Here is a 23,196-nt window from a genome sequence, read left to right as displayed (position 1 = left end):
TTGATAGTATTTTGGTGTGAAACGCTCTGTTCTAGATAAACTGACCGAGTCAGAACCATCCACAGTGGTGGTGAATGGAACCAGACGTCCCCCTCTAAAAGCTCCTCACAGAAAGTTCCTACATGAACTGGTTCTGAATTCACTGCCTGATGACTGAGACGCTGTTTTATGAGAGTTTAGAGAACTTCAACTCCATTCATGGTGGAGGGAGACATGCAGGGCGCTGTGCGGCAAAATAGTCCCCAAAGAAAACTCATTATTCCAGATTTTCCACTGTTTTCCATCATCAACATTCCATATAAGGTAAATAAAGTGTCTATATCTGTGTTGTAGTCATGGCGACGCCTGGTTCCCATCACCACCACTGTAAAGACGTCTGAACCACTTCACACCAAACCCTCTGAATGACTTAAATTCTAAAGACTGAATTTTGCAGAAAATTAATAAATTGTTTGAATTTCCTCTTAAAAAGCTGCAGTTTAAGCTTCCATTTCTTTTTTACAACATCAGTCTTGGAGGCAAATTTCAGACACCAAGCATGTCTTGGACGATTGATCACATTTGGAAAGAGAGAAAGATGTTTTAAATTAGTCTTTTTGAACTTTTATTTTTTATTATGTTATTTATTACTTAAATAATTTATTACATACATTATTTGTAGTCTGGATCAGCAGCTGATCACAAAACATGCTTGTGGTCCTTCCGAATATCCTTCTCAAGCAAAAATCAGGACCACACCTGCTCCCTTTTCTGCCAGATCAAACCCTAATTCACTTGCCTCGACGAGCTACGGCAGCACCACCATGTGAAATTTAAAACGAGTTAATCCCTCATAAGAGGTTCGGCTCTGCTGGGCTTCGAGAGTGAATCCTCAAAGAATCCTCAAACCACCATCACTTTATTTCATTTCCAGTCGAAACAACCACGACATAAAAATGAGTCATTTTTCATTGAAAAATGAGAAATTTTATATTTAATAGAAAATCATACAGAAGCCTCAACCACCAAATACACCATCACAGCACACACTGCTGTCAGTGCCTCAAAGTTCAGTCTTAGAAGTTGGTCACATTTATGACCCAAATAACCCCAAACACACTCAATGATGCTGAGGTCTGGACTGAGGTGGTCGGTCCGTTGTTCTGAGAACACCAGCAGATTCTTTGTTTGATTCTCAAAGGCTGTTTGCACATTTTCACTTTCCATTTTTCACTTATTCTGGTTTCCATACTCTGATGCGTGATGCTCTGCATTGTCCATATGGCAAATAAAAGTTAAGGACAGGGTACATTAAAAATACATATATGCTTATAGATATTTGATATCATATATCTGAAATACATTTATCAGATCTCTGGGCTTGATGTGTTAAAAGTGAAATAAAGAATATATCATTTTATTAATCATTGAAAATGAAAAAACTTCAGCTCATATTTTTACAAACGGGAAATTAGTGAAGTGTCCGAATACTTTTTGGAGTTGTGCACTGTTTTTACTCAGTCCCTCAATCCGGCTGCAGTCCGCTTGTAGCCCACATGTGAACGAGGGGAGCGTCTATTACCGCAGGAAGGGTGACGTGTCTGTTCACTTGTGCTGAGTTGGAGATTCACGACCCGCTACAGCGGTTATTACGCAGCTACGGTAGAGATGGAAACCGCTTAAGCTCGTAACTGACCACACCTGACCGGAGCTGACCACACCTGGCGGGAGCGTCTGTGCCTCCCACCCCCTCTCCGCCCCCCGTCTCGGAGTGGTCCGGTCCAGCAGCAGTGACTCCAGTCGGGGTCCTCCGCTCCTGCAGCGCTGCGGCTCCGAGGCTCCTGAGCAGGTAATCCGCCCTTTATCACTGCGCCCTGCCGCTCCGAGACGCGCGGGCTCTGAGCGGCTTTAGGCCGGTTTACAGACTTTAAACCCCGGAGCCGGAGGAGTTTCGCGGTGAGACTGCAGGGCAGTCTGTTGGTGTGTTTAACTTGCCCGCCGCTGCCGCCGCCGCCGCTGCTGTTGTTTTTGTTGTTGTTGTTTATTTTCGGTGTTTCTTCAGGGCTCAGCGTGTGTTTTGCTCTTCGGGCCGCAGAGCCGCTCCTCTGGCCGTCCGCAGCGCTCGTGTTTAAAGTTGCTGGGACTTCTGCTGCCCGTGTTCCTCCGGCCAGTTCGTGGCTGGTGGCTGTTCGGGGGAACGGCGGCCAGTTGTGCTTCAGTGATGCTGATCCTGCACGTTTGAGCGTTTTACTGCCTTAAACACCCAAACAACTCCTTCATGGGGTTAAACACACTTTAACGGTTCGCCAGGGGTTCTTTAGTGAAGGCAACCGTGAGTTCATCTTCAACTGGTTCTCTGCATGGTGAAATGGTTCTTCACATGGATGGAGAACGTGTTGTACCTGATTCTGTGTAGAACCTTACTGAAAATGTGTCTGTGCAGCACTACAGGCGGTTTTCTGCTAATGGTGCGATGTTCAGCTTGTGTGTGTAGAAGCTCGTTGATGCTGCATTTTAAAATGGTTCTAACACATTCTGAAGCATCTCAGCGTGGAACTGTTTATATAGAACTCTAAATAGAACCACTGATCATCTCTGGTGAGTGTGTAGCTCAATAAAATGTGTGGGACAGACTGAGAGAGAAGGACTGGGGAACTCTCGGGCACAGAACAGAGATATAGGGCCGCTAGGGGGCAGTATTGAGTGGCGTTTTAAAGGCAGGTGCGCCTAAAACAAGAGGCAACTACATTTAACAGATCTGGCTTCATTCACTCTGCGTTCACTCTGCGTTCTGAGCCGCAGACACCAATGCCCAAAACTGTCCCTGTACCTTTGAACGCACTGATGGAGATTCAGTGACATCACTGCTGCTGTTAGACACACCTGGATTTGATCTGCATTCAATGCCTGTTTTATTACGTCCACTCTGTAGTTCTACAGTTACAGACTGTAGTCCATCTGTTTCTCTGATACTCTGTTACCCTGTTCTTCAGTGGTCAGGACCCCCATGGACCCTCACAGAGCAGGTACTGTTTGGGTGGTGGGTCATTCTCAGCACTGAAGTAACACTGACGTGGTGGTGGTGTGTTGTGCTGGTGTGAGTGGATCAGATGCAGCAGAGCTGCTGGAGTTTTAAACACTATGTCCACTCACTGTCCGCTCTATTAGACACTCCTACCTTGTTGGTCCACCTTGTAGATGTAAAGTCAGAGACGACAGCTCATCTGCTGCTGCACAGTTTGTGTTGGTCATTCTCTAGACCTTCATCAGTGGCCAAAGGACGCTGCCCACAGGACGCTGCCCACAGGACACTGTCGGCTGAATTGTGGGTTATACTGTCCAGCAGCGACATTGGGGTGTTTATAAATTGCAGTGTGATCTGTTCTGTGCGGCTCTGTAGGGCTGACGGTTGTCATGAATAACTGTGATTAACAGTGGACTGTCGTTTCTTCCTCATTGTTCATATGCAGTCATTTTGACAGGCCTACAGAAAACACACGAGCCAAGGTGTCACCATCACGTCAGTGTTACTGCAGCACTGAGAATGACCCACCACCCAAATAGTACCTGCTCTGTGAGGGTCCATGGGGGTCCTGACCACTGAAGAACAGGGTAACAGAGTATCAGAGAAACAGATGGACTACAGTCTGTAACTGTAGAACTACAGAGTGCAGCTACATGGCGAGGTCAAGCGAGTGTGTATGGGTGTTATATATACGCCTTCATAAGAGCATTCATAACTAGGATATAAGCCAAGAGATCATAGTTGTTGGTTAGAATAATGTTATTAACATAAAATTGCACTTTCCTAATTTCCTTTTCATCCTTTATCCTCCCTAATGCATTACTGCATTTCGTTGCTTTGTACCTGTGACATACGTAATGACAAAGTTGAATTCTATTCTGTTCTATTCTAAATGTATGAAACTCCTTCCTATTACATTCTTTCCAATGTGAATCTTTAAAAAGCCTCCTTACGCTTTACCAGAACTATAGAACAGAAAATGGGTAAAAACCATGGAGTTCATGGAGATCTGACTGCTTCAGCGTAGCCGACTACACAACCCACTGGCCTCCTAAAATAAAACTCTCCATACAGACGTTCGGTTTACTGCAGTCTGACTGTCATAAAACGTGAGCCTTGAGAATTGACACAAATGACTCTTAATATTGATCATCTTCTTCTCGTGATCCACTGGATGTTACTCTCATTCCTCAGACAGCTGCTCTGTCTGCCTGGAGGTTCTTGCACGTTCAGTCCAACACCAGCAGATGTACTCGCACAGAACTGTCTGCTAAAGCTGCTGAAGGCCGTTACACGCCGAATGCGACGTTAACTAAGCATCTGAACATTTTTCATGTTTCCATCAAAACAGCTGGAGCTCTGTAAGGAGATGCAGCTCCACAGAAGAAGAAGCACAAATCTGTGTTTTTCCTCATAGACAAACAAACAGTGACGCTGGACTTCAAACGCTGGACTTCTGTCCATTTTGGAAAAGGGAAAGTAGACAAATATATTAGCAGCAGCAGAATCTTCATACTCACACACACACAACACACACTCACACACACACTATACACACACTCACACACACACAACACACACACACTCACACACAACACACACACACTCACACACAACACACACTCACACACACACTCACCACTCACACACACACTATACACACACTCACACACACACAACACACACTCACACACACTACACACACACACTCACACACACACTCACCACTCACACTCACACTACACACACGCACACACACACACACACACTCACACACACACTACGCACACACACACTCTACGCACACTCACACACACACACACATGATACACACAATCACACACCACACCACACACACACACACCACACACACTCACATACACACTCACACACACACATTCACACACTACACTCAGTTTTCTTCCCCTCGATTCTCAGGTACCTACTAGTGCAGGGCGCTATAACATTAATACCAAAAGAAATTACCATGCAGATCAGTCACACTAATATTCATAGGGAAGCTGTCTGCCTGCCAGAGGCCGTCTCATGGTCAGACCCGTCTAATTGATTTACCGTTGGCTTAGTATCGCACAGAGAGCAAAATGCTCCTCATGGGGTCATGAATATTCATAGGACGATCGCATATTGTCTGTTCTGTTTCAGTCTCGGCCCTGAATTGTTGCTGGTGCTGCTGTTCATATGCTAATCCGAAGTTTCAGGCCTCAGTGGTGATGAATGTATGACGGCTCTGCATGACCAACTCTTGGAGTGCCATCGTGTTGGCATGGGGTGGGGGGGTTGTCTCACACGCTAATTTGATGGTCGTCTACAGCCGTTTCTAAAAGCACAAATACTTCTGTTTAATGCAGAAGTTCGATCAAAATCAAATTTACACGATTCTCCTCTCGCCCCAACGAAGTGCATCAGTCAGGACATGTTTGGTGTTTGAATGAGCAAAACCGCATGCATCACATACCTCCAGTAAATAGTGTCAGGCTGTTTGACCACCTCAAACGGATAAAAATGGACAAAAGTCTGAGAAAAGCCCCTCACATGCCATTAGAATGTAAAATTAACAAATCTGCAAATTCAGCAAATCTGGAAACGCGTGTATTTTCTCATGTAGAAAATAATTTATTGTGATATTCTGTTGCTTCTGTAAAGTCACAGTTTGTGCTTTATGTGCGAGATTTAAATCGTCATTTCTGTGTGTTTTTTTTTCTCAAACCGAATCATGGAAGAGTAAACCTAGCACTGCCATCACATCGATCAACGTCTAATACTTCTTCATTTATTTTGTTTATTCATTTGTAGATATTTAGCAGCTACTTCTTCATCTTCATTCTGCACCGTCCCAAGTATTTGTGGGAGTGCTGGAGGGCTTTTTACACACGTCAGTCTTCCTGCTAGATTGAGAGCGGACCACCACCAAAAATATCCGGTCAGGAGCAGCTCTGTAGGCAGAAACTGACCAGTGATGAAGGACTAGATGACGGCTAACACAAACCGTGCATGACCAGATGAGCTACGGCGTGTATATCATATTCCACAAGTCTGTTCTATAGCGCTTGTCTGGTAGGGCTGTGTGTGTAAACCTACTCAGTAGCACGAGGATCAGAGCCCAGACTGACTGGTCTGCTGCGCTGTCTTTGGTGCTGCTCGTCATTTGGGTGTGGCAGCTGCTGAGTCAGCGACAGTGTGAGTGGAAGGACAGTCAGTCTGCTTCAGTTAAAAGGCCCAGATTCTACATTCTTCCTGTATTTTATTATTTCTGGGGGTCCTCCTATAAGAACTGTGCTGTTTTATGTATCAAACACAGTTATGAATCTTTTTTAAATGGACTGCTTTGAAATATTTATTCATCTCTTAAAATGAAATGGCTGGTTTTTTTTTTGGTTTTTTTTATGCCCTTTAGGTCTGATAAGCACATCAGCTCTGTTCTGATTGGCTGCTCTGTATTTAAAAGCAGTGTCATCTGAAATATACAGAACAAACAGTTCAGTCTGACAATCTTAAGATACGTAGGGAAAAAATCAGCTTCAGCCGTTCCTTCTTTAGGGCTGTGGTTCCATTGCCAGGACGTTTGCTTCCTGACACTCAGAGCACAATGTTAAATAATTTTCCCCACATTTCCCCCTCAAATAACAGCCGTCTGTATCACTGCAGTTTGCACAGACAGGCCTGAGTAAGACCCCTAGGGTGGGTGGGCAGGCGTATGTAAAGATATTGATAGTTGTGACATCAGAAATCCTGCTGAATTCAAAATGAACTGTTTTTCAGCTTAGTTTCCATTTAGCAGTGTTTATGTAGTACATCAAACTCTTTTTTTAAATCAAAGAAAATTAGTTTTTCCATGTTATGGACTCCTTAAACCAGATACTCTAACAGAATGAGACATTAGGATATATTGTAGTAGTTGGTGTAGTGTAATGGGTATATAGTGGTTGGTATAGTGTAGTGGGTATATAGTGGTTGGTGTAGTGTAGTGGGTATATAGTGGTTGGTGTAGTGTAGTGGATATATAGTGGTTGGTGTAGTGTAGTGGGTATATAGCGGTTGGTATAGTGTGGTGGGTATATAGCGGTTGGATAGTGTAGTGGGTATATAGCGGTTGGTATAGTGTAGTGGGTGTGTAGCGGTTGGTATAGTGTAGTGGGTATATAGCGGTTGGATAGTGTAGTGGGTATATAGCGGTTGGATAGTGTAGTGGGTATATAGCGGTTGGATAGTGTAGTGGGTATATAGCGGTTGGATAGTGTAGTGGGTATATAGCGGTTGGTATAGTGTAGTGGGTGTGTAGCGGTTGGTATAGTGTAGTGGGTATATAGCGGTTGGATAGTGTAGTGGGTATATAGCGGTTGGATAGTGTAGTGGGTATATAGCGGTTGGATAGTGTAGTGGGTATATAGCGGTTGGTATATAGTGGTTGGTATAGTGTAGTGGGTATATAGCGGTTGGATAGTGTAGTGGGTATATAGCGGTTGGTATAGTGTAGTGGGTATATAGCGGTTGGATAGTGTAGTGGGTATATAGCGGTTGGATAGTGTAGTGGGTATATAGCGGTTGGATAGTGTAGTGGGTATATAGTGGTTGGATAGTGTAGTGGGTATATAGCGGTTGGTATAGTGTAGTGGGTGTGTAGCGGTTGGTATAGTGTAGTGGGTATATAGCGGTTGGATAGTGTAGTGGGTATATAGCGGTTGGATAGTGTAGTGGGTATATAGCGGTTGGTATATAGTGGTTGGTATAGTGTAGTGGGTATATAGCGGTTGGATAGTGTAGTGGGTATATAGCGGTTGGATAGTGTAGTGGGTATATAGTGGTTGGATAGTGTAGTGGGTACCTCCTCTGCCTTCTAGGCTGTAGACTGGGGTTCAGTCCCCTGCCTGGGTAAACACCCTACACTATACCAATAAGAGTCCTTGGGCAGGACTCCTAACACCACCTTCAGCTCCCTGTGTAAAATGATCAGATTGTAAATCGCTCTGGATTAGAGCGTCTGCCAGATGCCGTAAATGTAAACGTATTTTTGCATACATGACCTGTGTAGTCATACTAGTGCAGGACCAGCTTGCTGTCAGGACGTCTGTAAGAATTTGATCAGCCATTTCTTTCTATCAGCTCGGTTAGCTTTGCTCTAAATAACCCATCAATGTCATCCTGTCACTCCACACTCTGCGCTCTCTGCCATGTTCACCTGTCTCTTTCTCTCTCTGACAGTCTAGTACTGATTACTGAGCAACTTCACACGCTTTTATGCGTGTGTGATCATTCAAACTGGGGAGGAATATGTTTCCATTATGTGTGACCTACATCAGTCTCGAAGCTCCAGTGCAAAATCACAGAAATATCAAACACCAAACATATTTCGGCTGATTCGCTACATTTGGGGTGAGGGAGACGTACGGTGTACGTTTTTCACAGAACTGTCTCTTTAAAGTGTCGCATATCTTTCATTCATAAAGAGAAAATGAATGTGACACCGTCTTAATCATTATCTCAATTTCCAGTCAAAGCTGCCATTAAGTCCAAATTATTGAACATATATTTATAAAATAAAATGATATTAACACTGAACAATCACACACAAGCCTCAACAACTAAATGTAATATATTTTTGTTAATACTGTCCATCCTTTGCCTGTTACAGTTTCCTTTCTTTTCAGATGCTTAAGCTTCATAAAGAGATGTTTCCACATTTCCATAAAACCTAACCCACCCCTCATATGTGCAGTATCAGTGTTCTGGTGTGCATTTTCTACTTTTGTGTCCGTCTCCTTTTCTCAGTGAGGTTCTTCTTGATCAGCTACACGTCCTTTCAGACCCACAGCGCTGAGTGGTCTTCTCACAGTGGAAGGATGGAGAGAAACACCTGTGGATGTTTTCAGATCTGAAGCAGCTTGATCTTCTCCTCTCTCTCAGAGATCAAAGCTTTCAGTGCTGTTTATCTGATGGGGTAGTTTTGAGGTCTAACAGCTCTTCCAGGTGGTTGCTAGGAGACATGTTTTTTTTTTCTTCACTTTTTTTCAGCTTTGGATACTCTTGTTTTTTCACTTTTCATATCCTTATGCAAGTAGATTATCTAATGCATGTGGATTATTTTAGATCTACTCTCTTCAGTAATGTCCCTTCAAGCCATTTAACATGGACAAGAAAAATGACTGAAGTGTGTTTAGGTAGCTTGTGTGAAGGTTAGTGTCTCTTTAAAGAGGAATATAGAGTCTTTCGGGAGCAGTTTTTGTTGGAAGGTTATGGTTATAAATGGTTGGAATGAGGAATAGTTAAAGTAGCTGTAGGGAGGACAAAGTAAAGAGTGGTGAAATGAAACACTGGTAGATCTGATAATATATTTAATGCTGTACATGAAAGAGTGAGCGGTGTGTTGGTGCTAATAGTGGGTGTGGGACACGTGCTGGGCTAGTGCATGTAAAACTCTGAGTCTAAGCCACGTACATTCGTCAGTCATCAGCTGAGCAGAGGCTGTAATTACACGATTGATTTAGTGGAAAGAACCAGAACTTTTCCTCCAAAGTTCTGAATTTGTAAAGCTATGCGAGGGACAGTAGGGCTGCACAAGATGTTGTTTTCAGTAGTTACTGTGATATTGGCCTTTGCGATATTGATATTGTAGATGGCTGAATATGCAAATAAGTCCTCTAACCAATCACCAACCTTTTTGAGCTATGTGTCAGGACTGCACAGAAGTCGGACACTCTCAGATTGTGAAGAGAGGTTTTAAGACACAAAGGGTTAGTCAAAAATGGCCGAGTCAGCAACAGGAAAAGGTATAGGTAGTAAGGGGGCGTACCAAAAGACGGAGTCAAATAAACAAGCAAAGGGCAAACATGAGAAGGGAATACGGTCAGGGAACGTTTAGTGATGCTAGTGGGCTGGTCAAAACTTGGCAAAGGACTGAACATCAGGGTCAGTATATATAGGCTGCGGCACAGGTGAAAACACTCAATAATCAGGAGACTGAGCAGGGTAAGTCATGTGACTCTGGTTGGGAGTCATGCGAGAGTCAGTAGCATTCTGGGAAATGGAGTCCTGTTCAGCTTGGGAGCCGGAGGGAAGCATGACGCTGTGGACATCTTGACCAGTCAGTTCCTGATGAGGTTCTTTGGGTGTCAATTACTTTTGTCTCAGTAAAGCATGAAAATCTGTACTTCTGTCACATTATTAATTCAACAGTGTATTAAAAAAATTTTAATAAAAAATTATCATTTAAAAATCACAATATGTAGCAAAAGAATGACCAGTACTTTGTCCATCGCTCAGCTCTACCGGTCAGCAGATTATGATGGAGAGACAAAACCATCCCAACTACAAAAATGTATCTTCTCAACTAGATGGGAAACAGAAGGAATTAATGAAGCAGTCTGGAAGAAAAAAAGGAAAAACGTGTCCACTCTGGACAGCCCTGAGATTTTAATCAGTATTCTATCAGCGCATCTCTCTCAGACTCCTGTCAGGATTTTTAATTACATTCATGACTGCCGATCCCAGCAGGGAGTTTGAGAAGTTATAATCCTGCCATACACTCTTCCCTACCTATCCCAGGTCGCCCCGTGGGTTTCATGGGCTCATGCTCAGGGGCTCAGGCCACTAAAGGGGTCCCGTGAGCAGTTATTACATCTGAAAAGTTGCTCTGACTCATAACAGGAACTTTACAAGCAGCAGAAAAGTATTCATTGAATTTAAGAAATAATTTTAACATAATATTGCACAATCAACATCCTGGGCTCTGCTTCATTTTCTCCGTCTATCACTGCTCAGCGACCGGCCCGCTGTCCGCCGTTACGCCAGTCAGGCTCTCGGTTGTTTTTCCAAGGTTTTCCAAGGGATGGTGTCCGTATGTACTGTCCTGTTTGTTCCACCCTGTTTGTGCCAGCCTGTTAGTATTGTTAATGTTCTATATCTACCATCCTGTATCCAGCAGAGCAATGGATAGTGCAAAAAAGAAGTGAAGAAGAGGGTGTAGGCAGGATGGAGTGGGTGGAGACGGGTGTCAGGGCTGATGTGTGACAGAAGGACAGCAGCAAGAGTGAAAGGGAAGGTTTACAAGACAGCAGTGCGTCCTGCTATGATGTATGGTTTGGAGACTGTGGCTCTGTCTAAAAGACAGGAGGCTGAGCTGGAGGTGGCGGAGATGAAGATGCTGAGATTTTCGTTGGGGGTGACTAGGCTGGACAAGATTAGAAATGAGCAGATCAGAGGGACAGTGAAGGTGGAGCAGTTTGGAGATAAAGCCAGAGAGGCCAGGTTGAGATGGTTTGGACATGTGTTGAGGAGGAATAGTGGATATATTGGGCAAAGAATGTTGGAGATGGAGCTGCCGGGTAGAAGGAGAAGAGGTAGACCTCAGAGAAGGTTTATGGATGTAGTGAAGGTGGACATGGAGATGGTTGGTGTGAAAGTAGAGGAGGCAATGGATAGGGCAAGATGGAGGCAGATGATCCGCCGAAAGAAGAAGAATCTACCATCCTGTATCCACCAAGTCCACTATGTTCTGTATCTGCTATTCCATGTTAGTTTAGTCCACCATATTTTATATCATTGGTCACCAAATGTCCAGCTTTTCTTCAGAATTTAGTTTTAACCTGTGCATAACATGCTACACCCCCCTCCCCAAAACCTAACACTGATGGATCTGAGCCAATCAAGGACTTCTGAAGAGATTAGCTGGAGCAAGTGTGGCAGTTTCAGGTTGGAACTACAATCTGAAGATCTCCAGGACTTGTGTTGGTGGCTATTGTTCTATTTGAACCATGTTCTATATCGTGTGTGTTCTACTCCATGTTCTGTGTCTGTCATCCTGTATTCTAAATCTGTTATGTTCTACCACACTAAGGGTGTGTTCCACCTTTTCTATGTATCATCCCGTTTGCGTTACATTATGTTTTATACCTACTGACCCGGGGTGCGTTTCCCAAAAACTACCATAGTTTAATGATAGAGAGACTATGCTTTTGAACGCTCTCTCACCATGGATGCCACAGTGGTTGCCCAGTGACGCTTTCAGGTAACGCAGGCCTGTAGGAAGGCCTGGGAGATATCCAGAAATAATTAGCGCAATATTTTCTTGCTAAAAAGTCCAGATTTGTGATTATATGTCCCTTAAATGGACATTTAAGCTAAATGTTTGGCATTAATGATTAAATGAAAATCTTTAAAGAAAAAAACAAACTAAATAATTTAATATTGTTAAATTTAACATCTTTCTTAACATTTTGAAAGTTGTTGCTGCAAACATGTGCATTCATGAGCCCTTGTTGTTGGTGTGGGTTTATGGCTGTTTGTTCTCTTTAAATGGCACACAATAGCGCGTCAGGTTCAAAGCCACATGTACAGGCTTTAGACATTAAGTGTTTTCTGTCGTTAAAGTGGAGGCGGTCAGGAATTCAGCTACTGATGTTGGGATGTAGAAAAAGCTTTGAATTTCCCTCAGATGATATTTTGCACTCTGGGAATCCGGAGCAGCAATGATGGTGGAAATTGTACCTAAAGGCTTCTTAATAAACTATTGTTTATTAAGCAATAAATTACTACTGTTTAATATTGTTTAGTGATTTGTTTAAAATTCATTAGTCCTTTATTAGATGTTCCTGATCTTCCACCCGGATTATCCCCCCAGTGCCTCCTTTAATCTTCTTGTATCTGAACTGCTTTACCTGGTGCAGCCTTGATGAAAGGATCCCCTTTTAAGTCTTAGTTCCTCTCTGTTCTGTTCATGTTTTTAGAGAGTTTCTCCGGACACTGGCTGCCTCTGTGACTCTCATTAAGGGCCACACATGTACAAAGCTGCTGATATGGAAATAAAGTTTTTTTTAGAAGTGAGTTACATTTAAAATGCATTGTTTCATTTCAAAATGCAATACAAACACTAAAGTACATTGAACAAGAACATCGAGGGGCAGTAACTGCTGCTTGATTTGAGGTGGAGCGTAATATTTGAATAAGACGCTGGCTGACTTCAGCACTGCGGTTTCCGCCCAAAAATGGGTATTAATAGGACGCCCCTAGTAAGTATAGTAACAGATATTGGATGATGATGCTGTATGTCAGATTAACATTTCTTTAGTTTTTCCGAATCCAAGTCCAAGTTGCTGGTGTTCCAGGCAAAGTCGAATTGAAAGAAGAATGTTTCTGTTTTGTTGAATATCAACTCATCAGATTAGTGAGTCCAAATCATACGACTGGCATTCACACCTCTGTTTACAAGGTGATTAATTGCTGAGCTACAGTTCCACGATGCTGACAGGCCTACAGTGTCCACTTAAATGACAGACCTTCCGCAGGCAAAACTATTACAGCTGCAGTGGGGTTAAGTGTGTTGCTAAAGCAGGGCTGACCACACACCCCCTGGGGGCCGACTGCTGGGAGCTAAATGTTATTAAAGTAAATATTTCTGCATCTGTAGGACAGAGCAGCGCTGTGCCAGGCACAAGTGAGGTATTGACGGCTCCCTGTGAGGGGAAAACCCTTTCCGTGCTGAAGGGGGTCTCCTGAAGCCTGCAGTGTTTTTTCTGTGAATAAACAAGTTTCTGTATTCACCTTTTATTTTCCACAAATAAGCTCTTCCTCTCCTCCTGTGTGTGTGTGTGTGTGTCGGTTTGTTTCTGTTTGTGTTAGCTGTTATGAACATAGTGTGTGTGTGTGTGTGTGTGTGTGTGTGTGTGTGTCGGTTTGTTTCTGTTTGTGTTAGCTGTTATGAACATAGAGTGTGTGTGTGTGTGTGACCGACCCTGTTTGTATTCCTCGTTTTCTCATGAATGGGTCCATTGTCAAATTAACCCAAACCTTTTTTTTACTCTCTTAGTGAACACAGTGCCACAAAGCCTAATATGGTCTAATCAACTGTAACCCAGGGAACAAATCTGAGACCTTAAAGGGCCCATATTCTACAACTTTCTAGCATTTGACTTTTTTCTGATGTCTGGTTTCCCTCATAACATTTATGTGAATTTTATGTCACTATTTTCCAACAAGTCTTTATCCCTTAGAATTAAACAGGCTGTTTTGTTGCTGTGCCTTTAACACCGATATATGTAAATGGCATCTGTGATTGACTGCACTGAGTCATATGTGATTGACTCTACAGCCTCTAAAAGTACTTTAAGATGTCAGTCGCTGCTTTAACTCTTAGCTCCTCACTTTAAAAAGAAGCGAACAAAATACAGGAGCAACCATGACCACGCAGCTCTTATTGACCAGCCTTATTATCAACACATCCATACAGCACTGCGTGGGTGTTTAAACGTGTTATACTGAATGTGAAAGACAGCGTTAATGTGTTAATGTATGTTTTAAAAACAGTAACAACATTTTATATCCCTTCAGCAGGAATGGGTGGAGCTAAACTGCCATAGGGTGATCGTACAACTCCATTTCCAAAAAAGTTGGTTTTACATCGTCTTGCTGAAATAATCAAGGCCTTCCCTGAAAAAGACGTCGTCTGGACGGCAGCAGATGTTGATAAAACATGTTTATATCATTCGGCTTTAATGGCGCCTTCACAGATGACCACATCACCCATGGCATAAGCCCCCTAAACCATCATGAATACTGGCTTTATAACTGAGCACTGATAACAAGCTGAGTGGTCTTCAGCCCGGAGGACACAGTGTCCATGACTTCCTAAAAGAATATCAAATGTTGGTTCGTCGGACCGCCGGACACTTTTCCACTTCCCCTGAGTCCATTTTAATTGAGCTCAGGCCCAGAGAAGGTGGCAGCGTTTCTGGATCCTGTTTATATTTGGGTTCTTCTTTGTGTTTTAGAGTTTAACAGCATTTGTGGATGCAGTGATAAGCTGTGTTCACAGACAGTGGTTTTCAGAAGTGTTTCTGAGCCCATGCAGTGATTTCCACTACAGAATCATGTCTGTTTTTAATGCAGTGCTGCCTGAGGGCCCAAAGATCTTTCACAGAGCGCTGAACCCCTCCTCATCTTTACTGTTTTACACCCAGTCATGTTACTGACCTGTTAATATTATTGAATCAAATAAAATTGAGCTGAGGGGAAGTGGAAAAGTATTCGACTAAAGCAACATTTGAAATTCTTTGTGGAAATCATGGACACTGTGTCCTCCGGGCTGAAGACCACTCAGCTTGTTATCAGTGCCCAGTTCTAAAGCCTGTATTCATGATGGTTTAGGGGGGCATTAGTGGTCATGGCGTGGGAGACGTGCTCATCTGTGAAGGCGCCATTAAAGCTGAATGATATAAACATGTTTTATCAACATCTGCTGCCGTCCAGACGACGTCTTTTTCAGGGAAGGCCTTGATTATTTCAGCAGGACGATGTCAAACCACATTCTGCATGTATTACAGCAGCACTGCTCCGTATTAAGAGTCTGGGCGCTAAACTGACCTGCAGTCCAGACCGCCAGTCACCACTGAGAACATTTGGCTCATTATGAAATGAAAGATGCTGAAAATGAGCCCCTGAAACTGACGATCAGCTGAAATCCTGAATCAAACCAGAACAGGAAACATTTCACTGTCAGAGCTACAGCAGCGTCTCCTCAGTCCCCAAACACTGACAGAGCTGTTAAAGACGAGGTGATGAAGCTCAGCGGTAAACAGACCCCGTCCCAACTTTACTGGAATGTGTTGTTGGCATTAAATTCAAAATGGGAAGATATTTTTCAACAAACAATACAATTTCTCAGTTTTAACATTTGATTTGTTGTCTTTGTAGCATTTTCCTTTTAAAATATGGTTTCCGTGATTTGCAGATCATTGCATCCTGTTTTTATTTACATTCTGCTAATTTACAACAGCTTCCCAACTTTTTTGGAAATTAGGTCATATTTGTAAACATATATCTTGAATTATATGCCTGACCCTTTGTGATATATGTACATAAATGGCCATATACAAAAGTTTTGGGCATAGTTAAAACAGTAAAGGCTGGAATTTGTCCATACTTTTGTCAGTTTTTATAGATCAGTTTGTGTTAACATGCGTAAGGAGAACACTGTAAATCAAGCTGACGACACTCTGAAATAGTTTAACCAGAGTCAGTGCCTCAGCCTGCGTCTCTGTCCTGCTGACCGCTCCTGAAGAAGATGAATTATGCCCGTCCTCGTGGCTCGAAAGGTTAGCAAAATGCCATAACCTCTGGAGCGATTCCGCTCCGCTGCGCTCCGTGTCTCATTTCAGTGATGACCGTGTGGCGAGTTGTGTTAGCAGCTAATTGCTATCATCTTTAGGGACCTGCTGGGTCACCCTGGCCTTCTGTTGTCTTACCCCAATCCAATGCTGTCGTTTAGTCCAGATTCCGTTAACAGGATGTTACTGTGGTTTGGCTGTACAGTTCATTTACATTATGTAATTAATTATTCCACCAATTGAATTGCATATCTGCATAATTAATAAAGAGAGAAGTGAGTATAGGGTGGGGGGTTAATCAAATAAATATTGTGCTGAAAAATGCATCACAACAGGAATCATTTTATTTAACAAAATCCATGATATTCCTGAAAATAATAACCATCAACAGTGTGAGGAAATCAGCCGACGACGATGAGGAACAGATAAAAGTTTTGCTACCTCAGACATGCTAACTAATTTTTGGGCCACTTACCAGATTGAAGGTAAAATGAGAAGCTAAAGTTAGCCAGGTTCTTGTTCTAATGTTCAGTTCTGCAATGTCGGCCACGTGGTGGCGCAGTGGGTAGCGCTGTCGCCTCACAGCTAGAAGCTCCTGGGTTTGATTCGCCAGCCAGGTGACCAGGATCACAAAGTGTAGGTGTTCTCATGTCCTCCCACAGTCCAAACTCCTGTCAGGCTGACTGGACATGCTGAATTACCCCGAGGTGTGAGGGTTTATGTCTCTCTCTCTATCTATCTAGCTCTCTCTCTCTCTCTCTCTCTCTCTCTCTCTCTCTCTCTTGTCTTCTCTGTCCCTGAGGAGCTCTGGATGTCTGCTTGTGGTAACATCTCTATCTCCCTCTGGAGAGTTCTTCAGGCTGAAGTCCATCTGCTGAGGGCTGTGGCGTGTGTGTGTGCGTGTGTGTTTGTCCTCTGCTTTTGTTTTGGTTGCTCTCTTACTTGTTTTCTTCTCTCAGTCAGAGAAGATCCAGACTGAACCCAGAAGGCTGTGCAGTAGTTGGCCGGGCGAGCGATCTGAGCAGGATAGGGAGAGAAAGTGAGAGAAATGCTTGTTGAACTTGATCTTCTAGTTTAGAGACGTGGGCAGATGTGGTGGCCATCATCACACAGACTGCTGGGGGTTGGTGGATGAGACTTTCTCAGCTTTAAGCAAAATCAGAAATCTGCTCTGTAGGTGCAAAACTTTTAGTGAACCAGTTTGTCAGATCAAATTTAATGTATTATAATTTAGATTAAAGGGATTGTTTGGCCATTTTTATTCACCCAATTGTTCACTTATTACAAACGCTTTAATGTTGTACTGCGACTTTGAGGCTAAAATAGCGAAGAAGTAAAACCTAAAGCTTGGCATTCTTGCCTCAGACCTTGTCGAGTTGTTCGAGGCCCATATTCTGTATTTTTTGTGTTTTTTTTTTTCTTTAGGTCCACTTATCAGTTTTTTTTTTGTGATTTTATGTACCAAAAAATTAATTTTTACATGACCATTTTCAAACGTCTTTTTATCCCTTAAAATTACATGGGCTTCTTTTGTTACTGTACCTTTAAGACAGATTTATGTACGTGAGCTCTGTTCTGGTTGGCTCCCCTGTGTTGTACCTCATTCAGAAAGCAGTGTGGACTAAAACACGCCTTATAATTTTATCATGTATGGATGGATGGGACTAAGGTGCTGTAAAAGACAGATAAATGTGAATGTGACGGTTTTGTGACATCACAGAACATTTTAAATTAAAACAGTTTAGATTCCATATATGGACTGGGGACTGAACAGTATGTGAAACTACATCAAACACTCTTTTATTAAAAAAAGTGAGGAAGATTCAGTTTTCCGTGACGTACAGGCTATATAAATGATCTCAGACAGACTAGCGTGGTCTGTGGTTTCTGACACTGTGTGACGTACTGTCATCTGTAGAAATGGACAGTAAGTGCTGAGCAGCCGTGGTGAAGCCTGAATTCTGTCTGCGCTGCTGTGTCTCTCAGGCACTCTGACGGTGATGTATGGCGCTTCTGTCTAACCAAATGATGCGCAACATCATCGGCCCCGAGAGAGAGAACACACCCGAGAACAAGCTAATTACCATCAGCCTGCCCTCAGCACCATCACACCACACAAACTCCACCTCCTGAACAAACTGTGAGCTTAAATCTTTAAAGCAGTAGTTTGGCAGAAACTGTAGATACACAGTTACGCTGCATGTAGCTGCTCAGCCAGAGCACACTTGCTTCTTTTGACTCATGAGCTAATTGGCTGATGTAGCTGACAAGTAATAGAAGCTACTGTAACAGTGGCGTCGTTCACACTCAGGGCCCATACCGGACCCATACCGGACCCACACCGGACGGACCCATACCAGACGGACACATACAGGACCCGTACAGGACCCATACCGGACGGACCCATACAGGACCCATACCGGACCCACACAAGACGGACTCATACAGGACCCACACCAGATGGACCCGTACAGGACCCATACCGGACCTATACAGGAACCATACCGGACCCATATAGGACCCATATCAATCAGAATCAGAATCCTTTATTGATCCCTGAGGGAAATTGCAGTTGTTACAGTTGCAACCATTTATGTAAAAGCACTTTAATAATTTAAAACAAAGATCAAGAGAAATTTGTAATATTGCACACGATATTTAAGTTCTTATGAATACAGTAAAGTGGCGGTGACTGTGATAATAAATATGAAACATCCAGTATAAAGCAGTTCAACTATTTAAATTATTGTACCTCTGAGTTTTTGCACAAAATTATTATTATTATTACACATATGAACTGTTGGGTATTGAGTTTTGCGCAGATGAACTACACACTGTGAATCACACACTGAGGGAGGAGTTATAGAGTTTGATGGCCACAGGTAAGAATGACCTCCTGTGGTGCTCTGTGGTCATTTCGGTAGAATGAGTCTCATCATCGTGTCGTAGAGTGGGTGGGAGCCATTGTCCATAATGGCCTTCAGCTTAGACAGCGTCCTCCTCTCCGACACGGCCGTCAGCGAGTCCAGCTCCACACCCGCGACATCACCAGCCTTGCGGATCAGTCTGTTGAGTCTGTTGGCATCTGCCACCCTCAGCCTGCTTCCCCAGCATGCAACAGCATAGAGGACAGCACTCGCCACCACAGACTCATAGAAGATCCTGAGCAAAGTCCGGCAAATGTTAAAGGACCTCAGGCACCTCAGAAAATAGAGATGACCTTGGCCCTTCCTGTAGTGTTCTTAGCCCAGTCCAGTTTATTGTCAATATACACACCCAGATATTTGTAATCATCCACAGTGTCCACTCTGACCCCGCTGATGGACACAGGGGTCACGAGTGCCTTGTCCCTCCTCAGGTCCACCACCAGTTCCTTTGTCTTTGTCACATTGAGCTGCAGGTGGTTCCACTCGCACCATGCGACAAAGTCCTTCACCATCGCCCTGAACTCTTCCTCTTCACCCCTGCTGATACATCCAACTATTGCAGAGTCATCAGAAAACTTCTGAAGGTGGCAAGTCTCTGTGCAGTAGCTGAAGTCCGTGGTGTAGAGTGTGAAGAGGAAGGGAGAGAGGACAGTTCCTTGTGGAACTCCAGCGTTGCTGACCACTCTGTCCGACACACAGTGCTGCAGGCGTACATACTGTGGTCTGCCAGTCAAGTAGTCAACAATCCAGGCCACAAGGGGGTGTCTACCTGCATCACTGTGAGCTTATCACCCAGAAGAGCAGGCCAGACGGTGTTAAATGCACTGGAGAAGTCAAAAAACATGACCCTCACAGAGCTGGCTGGCTTATCCAGGTGAGCGTATACTCGGTTGAGCAGGTATATGATGGTGTCTTCAACTCTCAGGCGGGGCTGACAGGCAAACTGGAGGGGGTCTAGAAAAGGCTGGACTACAGGTCAGACCTGATCCAAGATGAGCCTCTCCATGGTCTTCATGACATGAGACGTCAGTGCCACTGGCCTGTAGTCCTTGGCGTCACTGGGTCGTGGCGTCTTTGGAACAGGAACAATGCAGGATGTCTTCCACATCATAGGGACCCTCTGGAGACTCAGGCTCATGTTGAAGACATGTTGAAGTTCTCCACAAAGCTGGGCGGCGCAGGCTTTAAGCACCCTGGGTGGAACCCCATCAGGGCCTGCAGCCTTGTTTGTGTGGAGTCTCTTTAGTTGTCTTCTCACCTGGTCAGCACCTGGCTGTCACAGGAGAGGGGCAGGCTATCAGGAGGGGGGGGTGTGAGTGGAATGGGCTGCTGAGGACTGGCAGCAGAGGAGTCAGGCTGGGGGGGGACAGAGCCTGCCGTGTGAAATCTGTTAAAGAACAGATTTAGCTTGTTGGCCCCGTCCACACTGACCTCTACTCCTCTGTTGTTGCTGGACCTGAAGCTGGCGATGGTCCTCATTGCATTCCAGACCTCCCTCATGTTGTTCTGCTGGAGTTTCCACTCCAGCTTCCTCCTATATTTGTCCTTCGCCTCCTTGATAGCTGTCCTCAGTTCCCTCTGGATCGTTCTCACCTCCACCCTGTCTCCCGCTCTGAAGCCCTCTTCTTCTTGTTGAGGAGAGCCTTAATGTCCTTTGTTACCCATGGCTTGTTGTTTGGGTAACATTTTAACAGTCCTGGTTGGGACAGTGGAGTCCACACAGAAGTTAATGTAGTCCGTGATACAGTCTGTGAGCCCGTCGATGTCCTCTCCGTGCGGCTCACAGAGTGCCGGCCAATCAGTAGCCTCAAAGCAATCCTGCAGTGCCTCATAAGTCTCCTCAGACCATCTACTCACGGTCTGCTTGGTCACAGGCTGACTCTTCACCAGCGGCACATAACAGGAGCTGAGGTGCACCAAGTTGTGGTCTGACCTACCCGGAGGGGGGAGCAGCTGTATGCGTCCTTAACATTAGCATACAGCAGGTCCAGTGTTCTTTCCTCTCTGGTGGGACAGTCCACATACTGAGTGTAGTGTGGTAGTGCCTTGGCCATAGCGACATGATTAAAGTCACCTGATATGGCGATAAAGGCACTCGTCGGGTTGGCAGAGGGGGGGACATAAACAGTCACGATGATGGCATGCGAATACTCGCGTGGTAAATAATATGGCCTGAGTCCGACAGCCAACAGCTCAATGTCCGGGCAACAGGTACGTTCCTTGATGGTAATGTGACCAGGGTTACACCAGCGGTTATTGACTAGCACAGCGAGCCCACCTCCTTTGCGCTTACAGCTCTCGGTGCAGCCGAGAATAGCTCGGCTATAGCTGTTTTTAAATGTCTGTATACACAGCCACTGTCTGTTCCATCAGGTCTGTTTACAGATCACTACAGCATATTCTACTTTAATATAGGACCAATATTTTAAATATATTTCAGCGTGTAAACAAAATGTAATATTTAACACAAATACAATTAGATTTTTGCTTAAATTAACCCTAAAATAATATTCTGATAAAGAGTGACAACATCTAAACCTTAAGAGGAGCAAACACTGAAATCTAGTAAATTCTGCTGTTTTCAGTGCTGATGATTTGCTGTTCAGTCTCAGCTGAACTGGTCAGTCATTCTAATGAAGGCAAATACAAGCGTAAAAGTCCAATTACAGAGAGCATTGAATGTAGACCTTGGGCTTGGGAGATAATGCTGAAACTCACTGCTCTGGGCCTGGAGAGGAGGAGACGGAGCAGCAGCAGAGTGCACGCTCAGTTCCAGCTGGAGTGATGGGCGCTTTAAAGGCTCTCAAGCCAATTTCATTTATTTCCTTTCACCTTTGTTACACTTTTTCATATTTAGCACGATTTTTGTCTTGATTTCTATTTTTCATATTTTCCTTTATTATCATAAAATTGTTTTGTCCAGCAGTTTCATCCAATTAACTGGCAAAACTCCTTTTGGGCTTTTACACCACATTTTCCATTTTTCACAATCTTACGAAGGCGTCAGTGATGCTGTACGACGTTTTATAGAACCGTTCACCGAAGGATGTTCAGGCTTCAACCTGGGTGCTAATCGGTGTTTATAGAAGCTTCTCTTTGTGAGCTCCATTAGCCTCACAGCTGCAGGGCAAAACTAAAGAAGCAAACTTCACCAAACTTGTCTTGGCTGATTGACTACATTTGGGGTGAAAGAGGAAAATTGGTCAAATTACATTAATTACTATTTGCTATACATTTATTACTGTTAGCTGTTTGCTAACAGTGTGTTGGGATTATGCTACATGCTAAAGCATAGCATATTTAACTGTGAGTTAGCAGATCATGTTTGGGTGGGAGGGGCTTGATGGGTGGGAGGGGCTTTAATGTTATTTTACCAAAAACTGACCCACGTCTAAAATACGCCTGAACACCTGAACCCATTTAACTGAGAGACTGAAGGAGTGAATGAATGAATGAATGAATGAATGAAGACAGTGTTATAGGTGAGGAGACACACACAGTCACACACGCAGACACACACACACATTCACACACACACATGCACACACACACACACATGCAGACACACACAGAGACAGAGACAGACACCGTCTGGGCACATCTTTAAAGTTAACAGTGAACAAACAAACTCGTTATAATGCACTATTACTGTTTATTTGCTGAATTTAATGTGTTCTGTATTATAAATAAGAAAACATAAATAGTGGCCTGTGCAAAGGTTACAGCACAATTAATGTTTTTATTTTTCCCAGTACGTTAAGCTCAGCAATACATAGAAACTGAAATCTGCCGTCTATACGTTTGTTCTGTGTAAAAGACGTTACACATAGAAAATCAACAAAATGTCATTTGGCTGATGAGGGCGTTTAAACCTTGGAGTGCAGCTGTTCGTATATATGTATATATTTATACATAAAGAAGCTTAAAAGAAATGGAGCTATTGAAGTTATGATCCTGGGTGTTTGCAGTAAGCCTGCCTCAGCTCCGTGAAGTGGTCTGGCTGGCACTTCAGTAGAGCAGTCAGATGTGGAGCTGGGCCATTAAGGGCTTTTATTGTGATAAGAAAGGCCTTGTAGTGAGTGCAGAACTTTACAGGAAGCCAGTGCTGTCTGAACAAGGCTGGGGTTAATGTGCTGCTGCAGGCTGAAAT

General features: G+C 43.8%; 1 protein-coding gene across 3 annotated transcripts in view; it reads left to right on the top strand.

The window, feature by feature from the left end:
- Positions 1-1,466: 1,466 nt before the first annotated feature.
- The window catches only part of sema5bb (sema domain, seven thrombospondin repeats (type 1 and type 1-like), transmembrane domain (TM) and short cytoplasmic domain, (semaphorin) 5Bb), a 94,277-nt gene continuing 72,547 nt past the window's right edge, over positions 1,467-23,196 (top strand). For 2 of the 3 annotated variants that reach the window (XM_037536328.1, XM_037536326.1), the window contains exon 1: positions 1,467-1,828. The gene's annotated coding sequence lies outside the window, so the exon portion shown is untranslated. Of the gene's footprint in view, positions 1,829-1,861; positions 1,936-23,196 lie in introns of those variants that run through there. The other variant, XM_037536327.1, reaches the window with a different exon arrangement.

Source organism: Pygocentrus nattereri, chromosome 30 (assembly GCF_015220715.1).
Source record: "Pygocentrus nattereri isolate fPygNat1 chromosome 30, fPygNat1.pri, whole genome shotgun sequence".
In the NCBI taxonomy this organism is placed as follows: Eukaryota; Metazoa; Chordata; class Actinopteri; order Characiformes; family Serrasalmidae; genus Pygocentrus; species Pygocentrus nattereri.
The sequence above is the reverse complement of the archived record's forward strand: the minus strand, read 5'-3'. Positions and strand labels throughout refer to the sequence as shown.